This window comes from Cyanistes caeruleus, unplaced genomic scaffold, assembly GCF_971803275.1.
Source record: "Cyanistes caeruleus unplaced genomic scaffold, bCyaCae1.hap1.1 HAP1_SCAFFOLD_138, whole genome shotgun sequence".
In the NCBI taxonomy this organism is placed as follows: Eukaryota; Metazoa; Chordata; class Aves; order Passeriformes; family Paridae; genus Cyanistes; species Cyanistes caeruleus.
In genome coordinates, this window is record NW_028255933.1 from 364,111 (window position 1) to 381,151 (window position 17,041).

A 17,041-nucleotide genomic window follows, 5' to 3' on the forward strand; every position below is an offset into this window, starting at 1 on the left:
GTGTCCCACAGCAAGCCCAGGCCAGGCCAGGGATGGCCAGCAGAATGCAGTGCATGGGCTAGCGTGTCCCTGAGCAGGAAGTGCCCAGCCCGGCCCCAGGCTGGCAGCAGGGGACCCACTCTGCCTGTGGGGAGCACCTGCCTGTTCTGCTGCTGGCATCGGTCTTCATCCCAAGACCATGTCTTCCTCCTTGTCTTTTAGATCAATATCCATCTCTTCAATAGAATCTTTCGTTTCCACCTCCATCTCTTCCTCTGTCTCGTACATATCCACATCCATCTCTTGCTCTCCAGTATCCTCTCCGTCCACTTCCATGGCTTCTTCTCTATCAGTCTGTGTATCGACGTCCGTCTCCTCCTCTCCGTCTGTGCCAGCCTGCAGAGGTAGCAAAATTTCCCAGCCTGTCCCACAGAGCTCCAGCCCAGCCGGGCAGCTGCGAGGTGTCCGCCTCCGTGGAATAGTACCATACCTCTTTTGGAACAAATGCAGATATCCTGCAGGGATGGAGAGCAAAATCCAAGCGATGGGGAGCTTTGGGGACTGCTGGGGGAATCAGGGAGCAGGTGGCAACAAGGTGACAGGGGTAGGCTTGGAGCAGGGTGAATGAAGAGCGTGCTGGCACAAGGAGCCAAGGGTTGTGTTGTGGCCGTTGCTGGATGCTGGAAGTTCTAGCTGGAGCGTGCACTGTGACATCACCGCCAGGAGTTGAGGCCCAGGCTGAAGTGGACAACGGAGACCGTAGAATGAATGATGGAATCCCTGGGTGCTTGGGCTTGGAAGGGACCCTAAAGACCATCTTGTTCCAAGCGGAGCAATCTTCGCCCAGAATAGGTTGCTCAGAGCCCCGCTCCCAGCTGGCCTTGGATGTTGCCAAGGATGGAGCATCCCCAGCCTCTGTGCACAGCCTGGGCCAGTGGCCCAGCAGCCGGAGTGGAAAAGAGCAGCTTCATTAGATCCAACTTCAAGCTCACTCCTGCAATTGAAAGGCTTCTCCTGTCTGTGCCCATCTTTCCTAGAGCTGCAGGGAGGCCTCGCCAGCCCCCTTCTCTTTCCAGGCTGAGCATCCCCAGCCCCACACGGACAGCAGTCCGATGCGTGGCAGTCAAGGCTAAAGGGTAGCAAATGGCTACATCAGGAAGTGAGAGATGGAAGCTTTTGGAGATGGAAGCTTTACCTCTAAATGTAGAAAAGAAAGAGAAGTGGAGGGGGAAATGGTGGGACTCTGGCTCTGTTCTAACTGGCGAAGATTTTCTTCTCTTCTTTTCTGTCGTGCTAACCCAAGTTTTGTTGTTTGAAAGGAGGTTTAGCAAAATATCCATCGTCTTCTCCACTGCTGAAACACTGAACAACATCTGGGCAGGCTGAGGATGCAGAGCAAAACCTGCAAATATCTACTGCTGATCGTGATCCTGGGGAATGCAGCTAAAGCCAGCCAAAAGCAATTTCTGGAAAGTCAAGCCTGCTTTACGTTTTCTGGAGTTTAGTTGTGCCAACTTCACCAGTCATTTCTAAAAAAGGAAAAGAAACTCCAAGCAAAAGAGAGAAAAACACAAAGAAACCAACCCAAAGAAACCAATCAAACAAACAGATAAAACACCCCCAATCAAACCAAAGGCAATGAGAAGTTAGGACTAGTTGTAAGGATATCACAGCAGGCGAATGGCTGCTTCCTACTTGGATCACCATCCAAAGCCACCTAGAACAACTTCTCCAAAACATATCCAACAGCAGAAATGGAAAAAGTGATCCATGGCAGCTCTGCATTGTGGTGAAGGATGAGCATGCAGTGGTCCAGATGCAGCACTGCCCACCCTCCAGGCTGCTGTTTGCTCTGCTGAAAGACTCTTGCAGGACTGTGGCCCCTCTCCATGCAATGGAAATCATTGCCACAGCTCTCAGTTGAGGCACTGGCATTTCCAGAGCCAGATTCAGGCACAATCCTACTGCCTGCTGAGCATCTGGGAAAGGCGCTGAGCATCTTCAGGCCTAGAAGCACAAAAGAGCTCAGGCTCTCCCCGAACTGGGTTTTCAGGGCAGCTTTCCATATCTCTGCAAGATTTCTTCATCCCTCAACACGTCTGACTTTATGATGTCCAACGATGCATTTGGGTTTCTTCCGTCCTCTTGTGTGCCCGTGAGTAACCTTCCACGTGGATGAAGGAGATTGTGTACAGGACAATTGATTGCGGCATTGCCATTTGGCTTCACTGTCACTCAGTTGAACACGGTCCTTATCTAAGAAGGACTTCCAAGAAATGGGTAGGAGTTTTGGCTGTGAGAGGAGCAGAAAGCACATTTTCTACAGCAAATTGCTAGCTGATGCACTTTCCTCCCTGCCAAAATAGTGATTGCCATTCATCTTCCTGGGAAGAATGTAAAGACCCATTCAGAGATGCCAGGTTCAGCTGGCCTGTGGCTTTGTGTGCCTCATTTCACATGTCCAATTTCAAGGGCCACTAAAAGAGGCTCATGTTTGCCTTGCTACCCACAAGTGCTGTAGGTATTTCCAGGAGAAGAGGGAAAACATCGCTGTCCTGTGGTGTGGTAGAAATGCCACCACAACTGTGATTGTGTGAGCAAAGCCAGCCAGTGCTTTTTGGGGCAGCAGCAGCAGCGGAGAGTGTGGCAGAGCGGTTTTGATACTCTTTTTAGAGTCCTGCAAACATTGTTCCCGAAAGAACCCACAGCTTTGCAAATGTGCCCGAGGAAAATGCAAAGAGAACTGGGGTGTGAAAATCAAAGACTGTTTATCTGTAGAAGAAAAGGAACAAGAATGAACTACACCACATATTTACACTGTAAGAATATTGGTAACAACAACAACAACAACAACAACAACAACAACAACAAACTATAGAACCTATTTACCTGAGAACAGCTCTAACAAAACTCTATGAAACGTATTTACAGACAACTTAAACAAACTCTAAAACCTCTATCCTGAACACAACAACTGTAAAACGCATGTACAGCAGGGTGGCATCTGTGTCTGTGATGTCCCTAAGTCCTGCAAGAAAAACAAGTAGCACGGTCAGTGCAGTCAGGCACGGAAGGGTGTTCCATGTGCTGCCGGGCTGGGACACTGGCCCAGTGGGACTCTGCTGCCAGAAGGGAGCCTGGCTGGGGGCTGTGGCCCAGGCACTGGAACAGGGCTTGTGTGGCCCACAGCAAGGCCAGGCCAGGCCAGGGATGGCCAGCAGAATCCAGTGCATGGGCTAGCGTGTCCCTGAGCAGGAAGTGCCCAGCCCGGCCCCAGGCTGGCAGCAGGGGCCCCACTCTGCCTGTGGGGAGCACCTGCCTGTTCTGCTGCTGGCATCGGTCTTCATCCCAAGACCATGTCTTCCTCCTTGTCTTTTAGATCAATATCCATCTCTTCAATAGAATCTTTCGTTTCCACCTCCATCTCTTCCTCTGTCTCGTACATATCCACATCCATCTCTTCCTCTCCACTATCCTCTCCGTCCACTTCCATGGCTTCTTCTCTATCAGTCTGTGTATCGACGTCCGTCTCCTCCTCTCCGTCTGTGCCAGCCTGCAGAGGTAGCAAAATTTCCCAGCCTGTCCCACAGAGCTCCAGCCCAGCCGGGCAGCTGCGAGGTGTCCGCCTCCGTGGAATAGTACCATACCTCTTTTGGAACAAATGCAGATATCCTGCAGGGATGGAGAGCAAAATCCAAGCGATGGGGAGCTTTGGGGACTGCTGGGGGAATCAGGGAGCAGGTGGCAACAAGGTGACAGGGGTAGGCTTGGAGCAGGGTGAATGAAGAGCGTGCTGGCACAAGGAGCCAAGGGTTGTGTTGTGGCCGTTGCTGGATGCTGGAAGTTCTAGCTGGAGCGTGCACTGTGACATCACCGCCAGGAGTTGAGGCCCAGGCTGAAGTGGACAACGGAGACCGTAGAATGAATGATGGAATCCCTGGGTGCTTGGGCTTGGAAGGGACCCTAAAGACCATCTTGTTCCAAGCGGAGCAATCTTCGCCCAGAATAGGTTGCTCAGAGCCCCGCTCCCAGCTGGCCTTGGATGTTGCCAAGGATGGAGCATCCCCAGCCTCTGTGCACAGCCTGGGCCAGTGGCCCAGCAGCCGGAGTGGAAAAGAGCAGCTTCATTAGATCCAACTTCAAGCTCACTCCTGCAATTGAAAGGCTTCTCCTGTCTGTGCCCATCTTTCCTAGAGCTGCAGGGAGGCCTCGCCAGCCCCCTTCTCTTTCCAGGCTGAGCATCCCCAGCCCCACACGGACAGCAGTCCGATGCGTGGCAGTCAAGGCTAAAGGGTAGCAAATGGCTACATCAGGAAGTGAGAGATGGAAGCTTTTGGAGATGGAAGCTTTACCTCTAAATGTAGAAAAGAAAGAGAAGTGGAGGGGGAAATGGTGGGACTCTGGCTCTGTTCTAACTGGCGAAGATTTTCTTCTCTTCTTTTCTGTCGTGCTAACCCAAGTTTTGTTGTTTGAAAGGAGGTTTAGCAAAATATCCATCGTCTTCTCCACTGCTGAAACACTGAACAACATCTGGGCAGGCTGAGGATGCAGAGCAAAACCTGCAAATATCTACTGCTGATCGTGATCCTGGGGAATGCAGCTAAAGCCAGCCAAAAGCAATTTCTGGAAAGTCAAGCCTGCTTTACGTTTTCTGGAGTTTAGTTGTGCCAACTTCACCAGTCATTTCTAAAAAAGGAAAAGAAACTCCAAGCAAAAGAGAGAAAAACACAAAGAAACCAACCCAAAGAAACCAATCAAACAAACAGATAAAACACCCCCAATCAAACCAAAGGCAATGAGAAGTTAGGACTAGTTGTAAGGATATCACAGCAGGCGAATGGCTGCTTCCTACTTGGATCACCATCCAAAGCCACCTAGAACAACTTCTCCAAAACATATCCAACAGCAGAAATGGAAAAAGTGATCCATGGCAGCTCTGCATTGTGGTGAAGGATGAGCATGCAGTGGTCCAGATGCAGCACTGCCCACCCTCCAGGCTGCTGTTTGCTCTGCTGAAAGACTCTTGCAGGACTGTGGCCCCTCTCCATGCAATGGAAATCATTGCCACAGCTCTCAGTTGAGGCACTGGCATTTCCAGAGCCAGATTCAGGCACAATCCTACTGCCTGCTGAGCATCTGGGAAAGGCGCTGAGCATCTTCAGGCCTAGAAGCACAAAAGAGCTCAGGCTCTCCCCGAACTGGGTTTTCAGGGCAGCTTTCCATATCTCTGCAAGATTTCTTCATCCCTCAACACGTCTGACTTTATGATGTCCAACGATGCATTTGGGTTTCTTCCGTCCTCTTGTGTGCCCGTGAGTAACCTTCCACGTGGATGAAGGAGATTGTGTACAGGACAATTGATTGCGGCATTGCCATTTGGCTTCACTGTCACTCAGTTGAACACGGTCCTTATCTAAGAAGGACTTCCAAGAAATGGGTAGGAGTTTTGGCTGTGAGAGGAGCAGAAAGCACATTTTCTACAGCAAATTGCTAGCTGATGCACTTTCCTCCCTGCCAAAATAGTGATTGCCATTCATCTTCCTGGGAAGAATGTAAAGACCCATTCAGAGATGCCAGGTTCAGCTGGCCTGTGGCTTTGTGTGCCTCATTTCACATGTCCAATTTCAAGGGCCACTAAAAGAGGCTCATGTTTGCCTTGCTACCCACAAGTGCTGTAGGTATTTCCAGGAGAAGAGGGAAAACATCGCTGTCCTGTGGTGTGGTAGAAATGCCACCACAACTGTGATTGTGTGAGCAAAGCCAGCCAGTGCTTTTTGGGGCAGCAGCAGCAGCGGAGAGTGTGGCAGAGCGGTTTTGATACTCTTTTTAGAGTCCTGCAAACATTGTTCCCGAAAGAACCCACAGCTTTGCAAATGTGCCCGAGGAAAATGCAAAGAGAACTGGGGTGTGAAAATCAAAGACTGTTTATCTGTAGAAGAAAAGGAACAAGAATGAACTACACCACATATTTACACTGTAAGAATATTGGTAACAACAACAACAACAACAACAACAACAACAACAACAAACTATAGAACCTATTTACCTGAGAACAGCTCTAACAAAACTCTATGAAACGTATTTACAGACAACTTAAACAAACTCTAAAACCTCTATCCTGAACACAACAACTGTAAAACGCATGTACAGCAGGGTGGCATCTGTGTCTGTGATGTCCCTAAGTCCTGGAAGAAAAACAAGTAGCACGGTCAGTGCAGTCAGGCACGGAAGGGTGTTCCATGTGCTGCCGGGCTGGGACACTGGCCCAGTGGGACTCTGCTGCCAGAAGGGAGCCTGGCTGGGGGCTGTGGCCCAGGCACTGGAACAGGGCTTGTGTGGCCCACAGCAAGCCCAGGCCAGGCCAGGGATGGCCAGCAGAATCCAGTGCATGGGCTAGCGTGTCCCTGAGCAGGAAGTGCCCAGCCCGGCCCCAGGCTGGCAGCAGGGGCCCCACTCTGCCTGTGGGGAGCACCTGCCTGTTCTGCTGCTGGCATCGGTCTTCATCCCAAGACCATGTCTTCCTCCTTGTCTTTTAGATCAATATCCATCTCTTCAATAGAATCTTTCGTTTCCACCTCCATCTCTTCCTCTGTCTCGTACATATCCACATCCATCTCTTCCTCTCCAGTATCCTCTCCGTCCACTTCCATGGCTTCTTCTCTATCAGTCTGTGTATCGACGTCCGTCTCCTCCTCTCCGTCTGTGCCAGCCTGCAGAGGTAGCAAAATTTCCCAGCCTGTCCCACAGAGCTCCAGCCCAGCCGGGCAGCTGCGAGGTGTCCGCCTCCGTGGAATAGTACCATACCTCTTTTGGAACAAATGCAGATATCCTGCAGGGATGGAGAGCAAAATCCAAGCGATGGGGAGCTTTGGGGACTGCTGGGGGAATCAGGGAGCAGGTGGCAACAAGGTGACAGGGGTAGGCTTGGAGCAGGGTGAATGAAGAGCGTGCTGGCACAAGGAGCCAAGGGTTGTGTTGTGGCCGTTGCTGGATGGTGGAAGTTCTAGCTGGAGCGTGCACTGTGACATCACCGCCAGGAGTTGAGGCCCAGGCTGAAGTGGACAACGGAGACCGTAGAATGAATGATGGAATCCCTGGGTGCTTGGGCTTGGAAGGGACCCTAAAGACCATCTTGTTCCAAGCGGAGCAATCTTCGCCCAGAATAGGTTGCTCAGAGCCCCGCTCCCAGCTGGCCTTGGATGTTGCCAAGGATGGAGCATCCCCAGCCTCTGTGCACAGCCTGGGCCAGTGGCCCAGCAGCCGGAGTGGAAAAGAGCAGCTTCATTAGATCCAACTTCAAGCTCACTCCTGCAATTGAAAGGCTTCTCCTGTCTGTGCCCATCTTTCCTAGAGCTGCAGGGAGGCCTCGCCAGCCCCCTTCTCTTTCCAGGCTGAGCATCCCCAGCCCCACACGGACAGCAGTCCGATGCGTGGCAGTCAAGGCTAAAGGGTAGCAAATGGCTACATCAGGAAGTGAGAGATGGAAGCTTTTGGAGATGGAAGCTTTACCTCTAAATGTAGAAAAGAAAGAGAAGTGGAGGGGGAAATGGTGGGACTCTGGCTCTGTTCTAACTGGCGAAGATTTTCTTCTCTTCTTTTCTGTCGTGCTAACCCAAGTTTTGTTGTTTGAAAGGAGGTTTAGCAAAATATCCATCGTCTTCTCCACTGCTGAAACACTGAACAACATCTGGGCAGGCTGAGGATGCAGAGCAAAACCTGCAAATATCTACTGCTGATCGTGATCCTGGGGAATGCAGCTAAAGCCAGCCAAAAGCAATTTCTGGAAAGTCAAGCCTGCTTTACGTTTTCTGGAGTTTAGTTGTGCCAACTTCACCAGTCATTTCTAAAAAAGGAAAAGAAACTCCAAGCAAAAGAGAGAAAAACACAAAGAAACCAACCCAAAGAAACCAATCAAACAAACAGATAAAACACCCCCAATCAAACCAAAGGCAATGAGAAGTTAGGACTAGTTGTAAGGATATCACAGCAGGCGAATGGCTGCTTCCTACTTGGATCACCATCCAAAGCCACCTAGAACAACTTCTCCAAAACATATCCAACAGCAGAAATGGAAAAAGTGATCCATGGCAGCTCTGCATTGTGGTGAAGGATGAGCATGCAGTGGTCCAGATGCAGCACTGCCCACCCTCCAGGCTGCTGTTTGCTCTGCTGAAAGACTCTTGCAGGACTGTGGCCCCTCTCCATGCAATGGAAATCATTGCCACAGCTCTCAGTTGAGGCACTGGCATTTCCAGAGCCAGATTCAGGCACAATCCTACTGCCTGCTGAGCATCTGGGAAAGGCGCTGAGCATCTTCAGGCCTAGAAGCACAAAAGAGCTCAGGCTCTCCCCGAACTGGGTTTTCAGGGCAGCTTTCCATATCTCTGCAAGATTTCTTCATCCCTCAACACGTCTGACTTTATGATGTCCAACGATGCATTTGGGTTTCTTCCGTCCTCTTGTGTGCCCGTGAGTAACCTTCCACGTGGATGAAGGAGATTGTGTACAGGACAATTGATTGCGGCATTGCCATTTGGCTTCACTGTCACTCAGTTGAACACGGTCCTTATCTAAGAAGGACTTCCAAGAAATGGGTAGGAGTTTTGGCTGTGAGAGGAGCAGAAAGCACATTTTCTACAGCAAATTGCTAGCTGATGCACTTTCCTCCCTGCCAAAATAGTGATTGCCATTCATCTTCCTGGGAAGAATGTAAAGACCCATTCAGAGATGACAGGTTCAGCTGGCCTGTGGCTTTGTGTGCCTCATTTCACATGTCCAATTTCAAGGGCCACTAAAAGAGGCTCATGTTTGCCTTGCTACCCACAAGTGCTGTAGGTATTTCCAGGAGAAGAGGGAAAACATCGCTGTCCTGTGGTGTGGTAGAAATGCCACCACAACTGTGATTGTGTGAGCAAAGCCAGCCAGTGCTTTTTGGGGCAGCAGCAGCAGCGGAGAGTGTGGCAGAGCGGTTTTGATACTCTTTTTAGAGTCCTGCAAACATTGTTCCCGAAAGAACCCACAGCTTTGCAAATGTGCCCGAGGAAAATGCAAAGAGAACTGGGGTGTGAAAATCAAAGACTGTTTATCTGTAGAAGAAAAGGAACAAGAATGAACTACACCACATATTTACACTGTAAGAATATTGGTAACAACAACAACAACAACAACAACAACAACAACAACAAACTATAGAACCTATTTACCTGAGAACAGCTCTAACAAAACTCTATGAAACGTATTTACAGACAACTTAAACAAACTCTAAAACCTCTATCCTGAACACAACAACTGTAAAACGCATGTACAGCAGGGTGGCATCTGTGTCTGTGATGTCCCTAAGTCCTGCAAGAAAAACAAGTAGCACGGTCAGTGCAGTCAGGCACGGAAGGGTGTTCCATGTGCTGCCGGGCTGGGACACTGGCCCAGTGGGACTCTGCTGCCAGAAGGGAGCCTGGCTGGGGGCTGTGGCCCAGGCACTGGAACAGGGCTTGTGTGGCCCACAGCAAGGCCAGGCCAGGCCAGGGATGGCCAGCAGAATCCAGTGCATGGGCTAGCGTGTCCCTGAGCAGGAAGTGCCCAGCCCGGCCCCAGGCTGGCAGCAGGGGCCCCACTCTGCCTGTGGGGAGCACCTGCCTGTTCTGCTGCTGGCATCGGTCTTCATCCCAAGACCATGTCTTCCTCCTTGTCTTTTAGATCAATATCCATCTCTTCAATAGAATCTTTCGTTTCCACCTCCATCTCTTCCTCTGTCTCGTACATATCCACATCCATCTCTTCCTCTCCACTATCCTCTCCGTCCACTTCCATGGCTTCTTCTCTATCAGTCTGTGTATCGACGTCCGTCTCCTCCTCTCCGTCTGTGCCAGCCTGCAGAGGTAGCAAAATTTCCCAGCCTGTCCCACAGAGCTCCAGCCCAGCCGGGCAGCTGCGAGGTGTCCGCCTCCGTGGAATAGTACCATACCTCTTTTGGAACAAATGCAGATATCCTGCAGGGATGGAGAGCAAAATCCAAGCGATGGGGAGCTTTGGGGACTGCTGGGGGAATCAGGGAGCAGGTGGCAACAAGGTGACAGGGGTAGGCTTGGAGCAGGGTGAATGAAGAGCGTGCTGGCACAAGGAGCCAAGGGTTGTGTTGTGGCCGTTGCTGGATGCTGGAAGTTCTAGCTGGAGCGTGCACTGTGACATCACCGCCAGGAGTTGAGGCCCAGGCTGAAGTGGACAACGGAGACCGTAGAATGAATGATGGAATCCCTGGGTGCTTGGGCTTGGAAGGGACCCTAAAGACCATCTTGTTCCAAGCGGAGCAATCTTCGCCCAGAATAGGTTGCTCAGAGCCCCGCTCCCAGCTGGCCTTGGATGTTGCCAAGGATGGAGCATCCCCAGCCTCTGTGCACAGCCTGGGCCAGTGGCCCAGCAGCCGGAGTGGAAAAGAGCAGCTTCATTAGATCCAACTTCAAGCTCACTCCTGCAATTGAAAGGCTTCTCCTGTCTGTGCCCATCTTTCCTAGAGCTGCAGGGAGGCCTCGCCAGCCCCCTTCTCTTTCCAGGCTGAGCATCCCCAGCCCCACACGGACAGCAGTCCGATGCGTGGCAGTCAAGGCTAAAGGGTAGCAAATGGCTACATCAGGAAGTGAGAGATGGAAGCTTTTGGAGATGGAAGCTTTACCTCTAAATGTAGAAAAGAAAGAGAAGTGGAGGGGGAAATGGTGGGACTCTGGCTCTGTTCTAACTGGCGAAGATTTTCTTCTCTTCTTTTCTGTCGTGCTAACCCAAGTTTTGTTGTTTGAAAGGAGGTTTAGCAAAATATCCATCGTCTTCTCCACTGCTGAAACACTGAACAACATCTGGGCAGGCTGAGGATGCAGAGCAAAACCTGCAAATATCTACTGCTGATCGTGATCCTGGGGAATGCAGCTAAAGCCAGCCAAAAGCAATTTCTGGAAAGTCAAGCCTGCTTTACGTTTTCTGGAGTTTAGTTGTGCCAACTTCACCAGTCATTTCTAAAAAAGGAAAAGAAACTCCAAGCAAAAGAGAGAAAAACACAAAGAAACCAACCCAAAGAAACCAATCAAACAAACAGATAAAACACCCCCAATCAAACCAAAGGCAATGAGAAGTTAGGACTAGTTGTAAGGATATCACAGCAGGCGAATGGCTGCTTCCTACTTGGATCACCATCCAAAGCCACCTAGAACAACTTCTCCAAAACATATCCAACAGCAGAAATGGAAAAAGTGATCCATGGCAGCTCTGCATTGTGGTGAAGGATGAGCATGCAGTGGTCCAGATGCAGCACTGCCCACCCTCCAGGCTGCTGTTTGCTCTGCTGAAAGACTCTTGCAGGACTGTGGCCCCTCTCCATGCAATGGAAATCATTGCCACAGCTCTCAGTTGAGGCACTGGCATTTCCAGAGCCAGATTCAGGCACAATCCTACTGCCTGCTGAGCATCTGGGAAAGGCGCTGAGCATCTTCAGGCCTAGAAGCACAAAAGAGCTCAGGCTCTCCCCGAACTGGGTTTTCAGGGCAGCTTTCCATATCTCTGCAAGATTTCTTCATCCCTCAACACGTCTGACTTTATGATGTCCAACGATGCATTTGGGTTTCTTCCGTCCTCTTGTGTGCCCGTGAGTAACCTTCCACGTGGATGAAGGAGATTGTGTACAGGACAATTGATTGCGGCATTGCCATTTGGCTTCACTGTCACTCAGTTGAACACGGTCCTTATCTAAGAAGGACTTCCAAGAAATGGGTAGGAGTTTTGGCTGTGAGAGGAGCAGAAAGCACATTTTCTACAGCAAATTGCTAGCTGATGCACTTTCCTCCCTGCCAAAATAGTGATTGCCATTCATCTTCCTGGGAAGAATGTAAAGACCCATTCAGAGATGCCAGGTTCAGCTGGCCTGTGGCTTTGTGTGCCTCATTTCACATGTCCAATTTCAAGGGCCACTAAAAGAGGCTCATGTTTGCCTTGCTACCCACAAGTGCTGTAGGTATTTCCAGGAGAAGAGGGAAAACATCGCTGTCCTGTGGTGTGGTAGAAATGCCACCACAACTGTGATTGTGTGAGCAAAGCCAGCCAGTGCTTTTTGGGGCAGCAGCAGCAGCGGAGAGTGTGGCAGAGCGGTTTTGATACTCTTTTTAGAGTCCTGCAAACATTGTTCCCGAAAGAACCCACAGCTTTGCAAATGTGCCCGAGGAAAATGCAAAGAGAACTGGGGTGTGAAAATCAAAGACTGTTTATCTGTAGAAGAAAAGGAACAAGAATGAACTACACCACATATTTACACTGTAAGAATATTGGTAACAACAACAACAACAACAACAACAACAACAACAACAAACTATAGAACCTATTTACCTGAGAACAGCTCTAACAAAACTCTATGAAACGTATTTACAGACAACTTAAACAAACTCTAAAACCTCTATCCTGAACACAACAACTGTAAAACGCATGTACAGCAGGGTGGCATCTGTGTCTGTGATGTCCCTAAGTCCTGGAAGAAAAACAAGTAGCACGGTCAGTGCAGTCAGGCACGGAAGGGTGTTCCATGTGCTGCCGGGCTGGGACACTGGCCCAGTGGGACTCTGCTGCCAGAAGGGAGCCTGGCTGGGGGCTGTGGCCCAGGCACTGGAACAGGGCTTGTGTGGCCCACAGCAAGCCCAGGCCAGGCCAGGGATGGCCAGCAGAATCCAGTGCATGGGCTAGCGTGTCCCTGAGCAGGAAGTGCCCAGCCCGGCCCCAGGCTGGCAGCAGGGGCCCCACTCTGCCTGTGGGGAGCACCTGCCTGTTCTGCTGCTGGCATCGGTCTTCATCCCAAGACCATGTCTTCCTCCTTGTCTTTTAGATCAATATCCATCTCTTCAATAGAATCTTTCGTTTCCACCTCCATCTCTTCCTCTGTCTCGTACATATCCACATCCATCTCTTCCTCTCCAGTATCCTCTCCGTCCACTTCCATGGCTTCTTCTCTATCAGTCTGTGTATCGACGTCCGTCTCCTCCTCTCCGTCTGTGCCAGCCTGCAGAGGTAGCAAAATTTCCCAGCCTGTCCCACAGAGCTCCAGCCCAGCCGGGCAGCTGCGAGGTGTCCGCCTCCGTGGAATAGTACCATACCTCTTTTGGAACAAATGCAGATATCCTGCAGGGATGGAGAGCAAAATCCAAGCGATGGGGAGCTTTGGGGACTGCTGGGGGAATCAGGGAGCAGGTGGCAACAAGGTGACAGGGGTAGGCTTGGAGCAGGGTGAATGAAGAGCGTGCTGGCACAAGGAGCCAAGGGTTGTGTTGTGGCCGTTGCTGGATGGTGGAAGTTCTAGCTGGAGCGTGCACTGTGACATCACCGCCAGGAGTTGAGGCCCAGGCTGAAGTGGACAACGGAGACCGTAGAATGAATGATGGAATCCCTGGGTGCTTGGGCTTGGAAGGGACCCTAAAGACCATCTTGTTCCAAGCGGAGCAATCTTCGCCCAGAATAGGTTGCTCAGAGCCCCGCTCCCAGCTGGCCTTGGATGTTGCCAAGGATGGAGCATCCCCAGCCTCTGTGCACAGCCTGGGCCAGTGGCCCAGCAGCCGGAGTGGAAAAGAGCAGCTTCATTAGATCCAACTTCAAGCTCACTCCTGCAATTGAAAGGCTTCTCCTGTCTGTGCCCATCTTTCCTAGAGCTGCAGGGAGGCCTCGCCAGCCCCCTTCTCTTTCCAGGCTGAGCATCCCCAGCCCCACACGGACAGCAGTCCGATGCGTGGCAGTCAAGGCTAAAGGGTAGCAAATGGCTACATCAGGAAGTGAGAGATGGAAGCTTTTGGAGATGGAAGCTTTACCTCTAAATGTAGAAAAGAAAGAGAAGTGGAGGGGGAAATGGTGGGACTCTGGCTCTGTTCTAACTGGCGAAGATTTTCTTCTCTTCTTTTCTGTCGTGCTAACCCAAGTTTTGTTGTTTGAAAGGAGGTTTAGCAAAATATCCATCGTCTTCTCCACTGCTGAAACACTGAACAACATCTGGGCAGGCTGAGGATGCAGAGCAAAACCTGCAAATATCTACTGCTGATCGTGATCCTGGGGAATGCAGCTAAAGCCAGCCAAAAGCAATTTCTGGAAAGTCAAGCCTGCTTTACGTTTTCTGGAGTTTAGTTGTGCCAACTTCACCAGTCATTTCTAAAAAAGGAAAAGAAACTCCAAGCAAAAGAGAGAAAAACACAAAGAAACCAACCCAAAGAAACCAATCAAACAAACAGATAAAACACCCCCAATCAAACCAAAGGCAATGAGAAGTTAGGACTAGTTGTAAGGATATCACAGCAGGCGAATGGCTGCTTCCTACTTGGATCACCATCCAAAGCCACCTAGAACAACTTCTCCAAAACATATCCAACAGCAGAAATGGAAAAAGTGATCCATGGCAGCTCTGCATTGTGGTGAAGGATGAGCATGCAGTGGTCCAGATGCAGCACTGCCCACCCTCCAGGCTGCTGTTTGCTCTGCTGAAAGACTCTTGCAGGACTGTGGCCCCTCTCCATGCAATGGAAATCATTGCCACAGCTCTCAGTTGAGGCACTGGCATTTCCAGAGCCAGATTCAGGCACAATCCTACTGCCTGCTGAGCATCTGGGAAAGGCGCTGAGCATCTTCAGGCCTAGAAGCACAAAAGAGCTCAGGCTCTCCCCGAACTGGGTTTTCAGGGCAGCTTTCCATATCTCTGCAAGATTTCTTCATCCCTCAACACGTCTGACTTTATGATGTCCAACGATGCATTTGGGTTTCTTCCGTCCTCTTGTGTGCCCGTGAGTAACCTTCCACGTGGATGAAGGAGATTGTGTACAGGACAATTGATTGCGGCATTGCCATTTGGCTTCACTGTCACTCAGTTGAACACGGTCCTTATCTAAGAAGGACTTCCAAGAAATGGGTAGGAGTTTTGGCTGTGAGAGGAGCAGAAAGCACATTTTCTACAGCAAATTGCTAGCTGATGCACTTTCCTCCCTGCCAAAATAGTGATTGCCATTCATCTTCCTGGGAAGAATGTAAAGACCCATTCAGAGATGACAGGTTCAGCTGGCCTGTGGCTTTGTGTGCCTCATTTCACATGTCCAATTTCAAGGGCCACTAAAAGAGGCTCATGTTTGCCTTGCTACCCACAAGTGCTGTAGGTATTTCCAGGAGAAGAGGGAAAACATCGCTGTCCTGTGGTGTGGTAGAAATGCCACCACAACTGTGATTGTGTGAGCAAAGCCAGCCAGTGCTTTTTGGGGCAGCAGCAGCAGCGGAGAGTGTGGCAGAGCGGTTTTGATACTCTTTTTAGAGTCCTGCAAACATTGTTCCCGAAAGAACCCACAGCTTTGCAAATGTGCCCGAGGAAAATGCAAAGAGAACTGGGGTGTGAAAATCAAAGACTGTTTATCTGTAGAAGAAAAGGAACAAGAATGAACTACACCACATATTTACACTGTAAGAATATTGGTAACAACAACAACAACAACAACAACAACAACAACAAACTATAGAACCTATTTACCTGAGAACAGATCTAACAAAACTCTATGAAACGTATTTACAGACAACTTAAACAAACTCTAAAACCTCTATCCTGAACACAACAACTGTAAAACGTATGTACAGCAGGGTGGCATCTGTGTCTGTGATGTCCCTAAGTCCTGGAAGAAAAACAAGTAGCACGGTCAGTGCAGTCAGGCACGGAAGGGTGTTCCATGTGCTGCCGGGCTGGGACACTGGCCCAGTGGGACTCTGCTGCCAGAAGGGAGCCTGGCTGGGGGCTGTGGCCCAGGCACTGGAACAGGACTTGTGTGTCCCACAGCAAGCCCAGGCCAGGCCAGGGATGGCCAGCAGAATGCAGTGCATGGGCTAGCGTGTCCCTGAGCAGGAAGTGCCCAGCCCGGCCCCAGGCTGGCAGCAGGGGACCCACTCTGCCTGTGGGGAGCACCTGCCTGTTCTGCTGCTGGCATCGGTCTTCATCCCAAGACCATGTCTTCCTCCTTGTCTTTTAGATCAATATCCATCTCTTCAATAGAATCTTTCGTTTCCACCTCCATCTCTTCCTCTGTCTCGTACATATCCACATCCATCTCTTGCTCTCCAGTATCCTCTCCGTCCACTTCCATGGCTTCTTCTCTATCAGTCTGTGTATCGACGTCCGTCTCCTCCTCTCGGTCTGTGCCAGCCTGCAGAGGTAGCAAAATTTCCCAGCCTGTCCCACAGAGCTCCAGCCCAGCCGGGCAGCTGCGAGGTGTCCGCCTCCGTGGAATAGTACCATACCTCTTTTGGAACAAATGCAGATATCCTGCAGGGATGGAGAGCAAAATCCAAGCGATGGGGAGCTTTGGGGACTGCTGGGGGAATCAGGGAGCAGGTGGCAACAAGGTGACAGGGGTAGGCTTGGAGCAGGGTGAATGAAGAGCGTGCTGGCACAAGGAGCCAAGGGTTGTGTTGTGGCCGTTGCTGGATGCTGGAAGTTCTAGCTGGAGCGTGCACTGTGACATCACCGCCAGGAGTTCAGGCCCAGGCTGAAGTGGACAACGGAGACCGTAGAATGAATGATGGAATCCCTGGGTGCTTGGGCTTGGAAGGGACCCTAAAGACCATCTTGTTCCAAGCGGAGCAATCTTCGCCCAGAATAGGTTGCTCAGAGCCCCGCTCCCAGCTGGCCTTGGATGTTGCCAAGGATGGAGCATCCCCAGCCTCTGTGCACAGCCTGGGCCAGTGGCCCAGCAGCCGGAGTGGAAAAGAGCAGCTTCATTAGATCCAACTTCAAGCTCACTCCTGCAATTGAAAGGCTTCTCCTGTCTGTGCCCATCTTTCCTAGAGCTGCAGGGAGGCCTCGCCAGCCCCCTTCTCTTTCCAGGCTGAGCATCCCCAGCCCCACACGGACAGCAGTCCGATGCGTGGCAGTCAAGGCTAAAGGGTAGCAAATGGCTACATCAGGAAGTGAGAGATGGAAGCTTTTGGAGATGGAAGCTTTACCTCTAAATGTAGAAAAGAAAGAGAAGTGGAGGGGGAAATGGTGGGACTCTGGCTCTGTTCTAACTGGCGAAGATTTTCTTCTCTT

At 50.7% G+C, this 17,041-nt stretch overlaps 1 long non-coding RNA gene across 1 annotated transcript; it reads right to left on the reverse strand.

The window, feature by feature from the left end:
• Positions 1-137: 137 nt before the first annotated feature.
• On the reverse strand, positions 138-16,426 carry LOC147645988 (uncharacterized). Its single transcript, XR_015282032.1, has 12 exons — positions 16,252-16,426; positions 15,924-16,157; positions 13,098-15,632; positions 12,770-13,003; positions 9,941-12,478; positions 9,613-9,846; positions 6,784-9,321; positions 6,456-6,689; positions 3,627-6,164; positions 3,299-3,532; positions 470-3,007; positions 138-375 (listed from the first exon to the last, which is right to left on the reverse strand). It is a non-coding gene; the product is annotated as an uncharacterized LOC147645988 (long non-coding RNA).
• Positions 16,427-17,041: the final 615 nt, after the last annotated feature.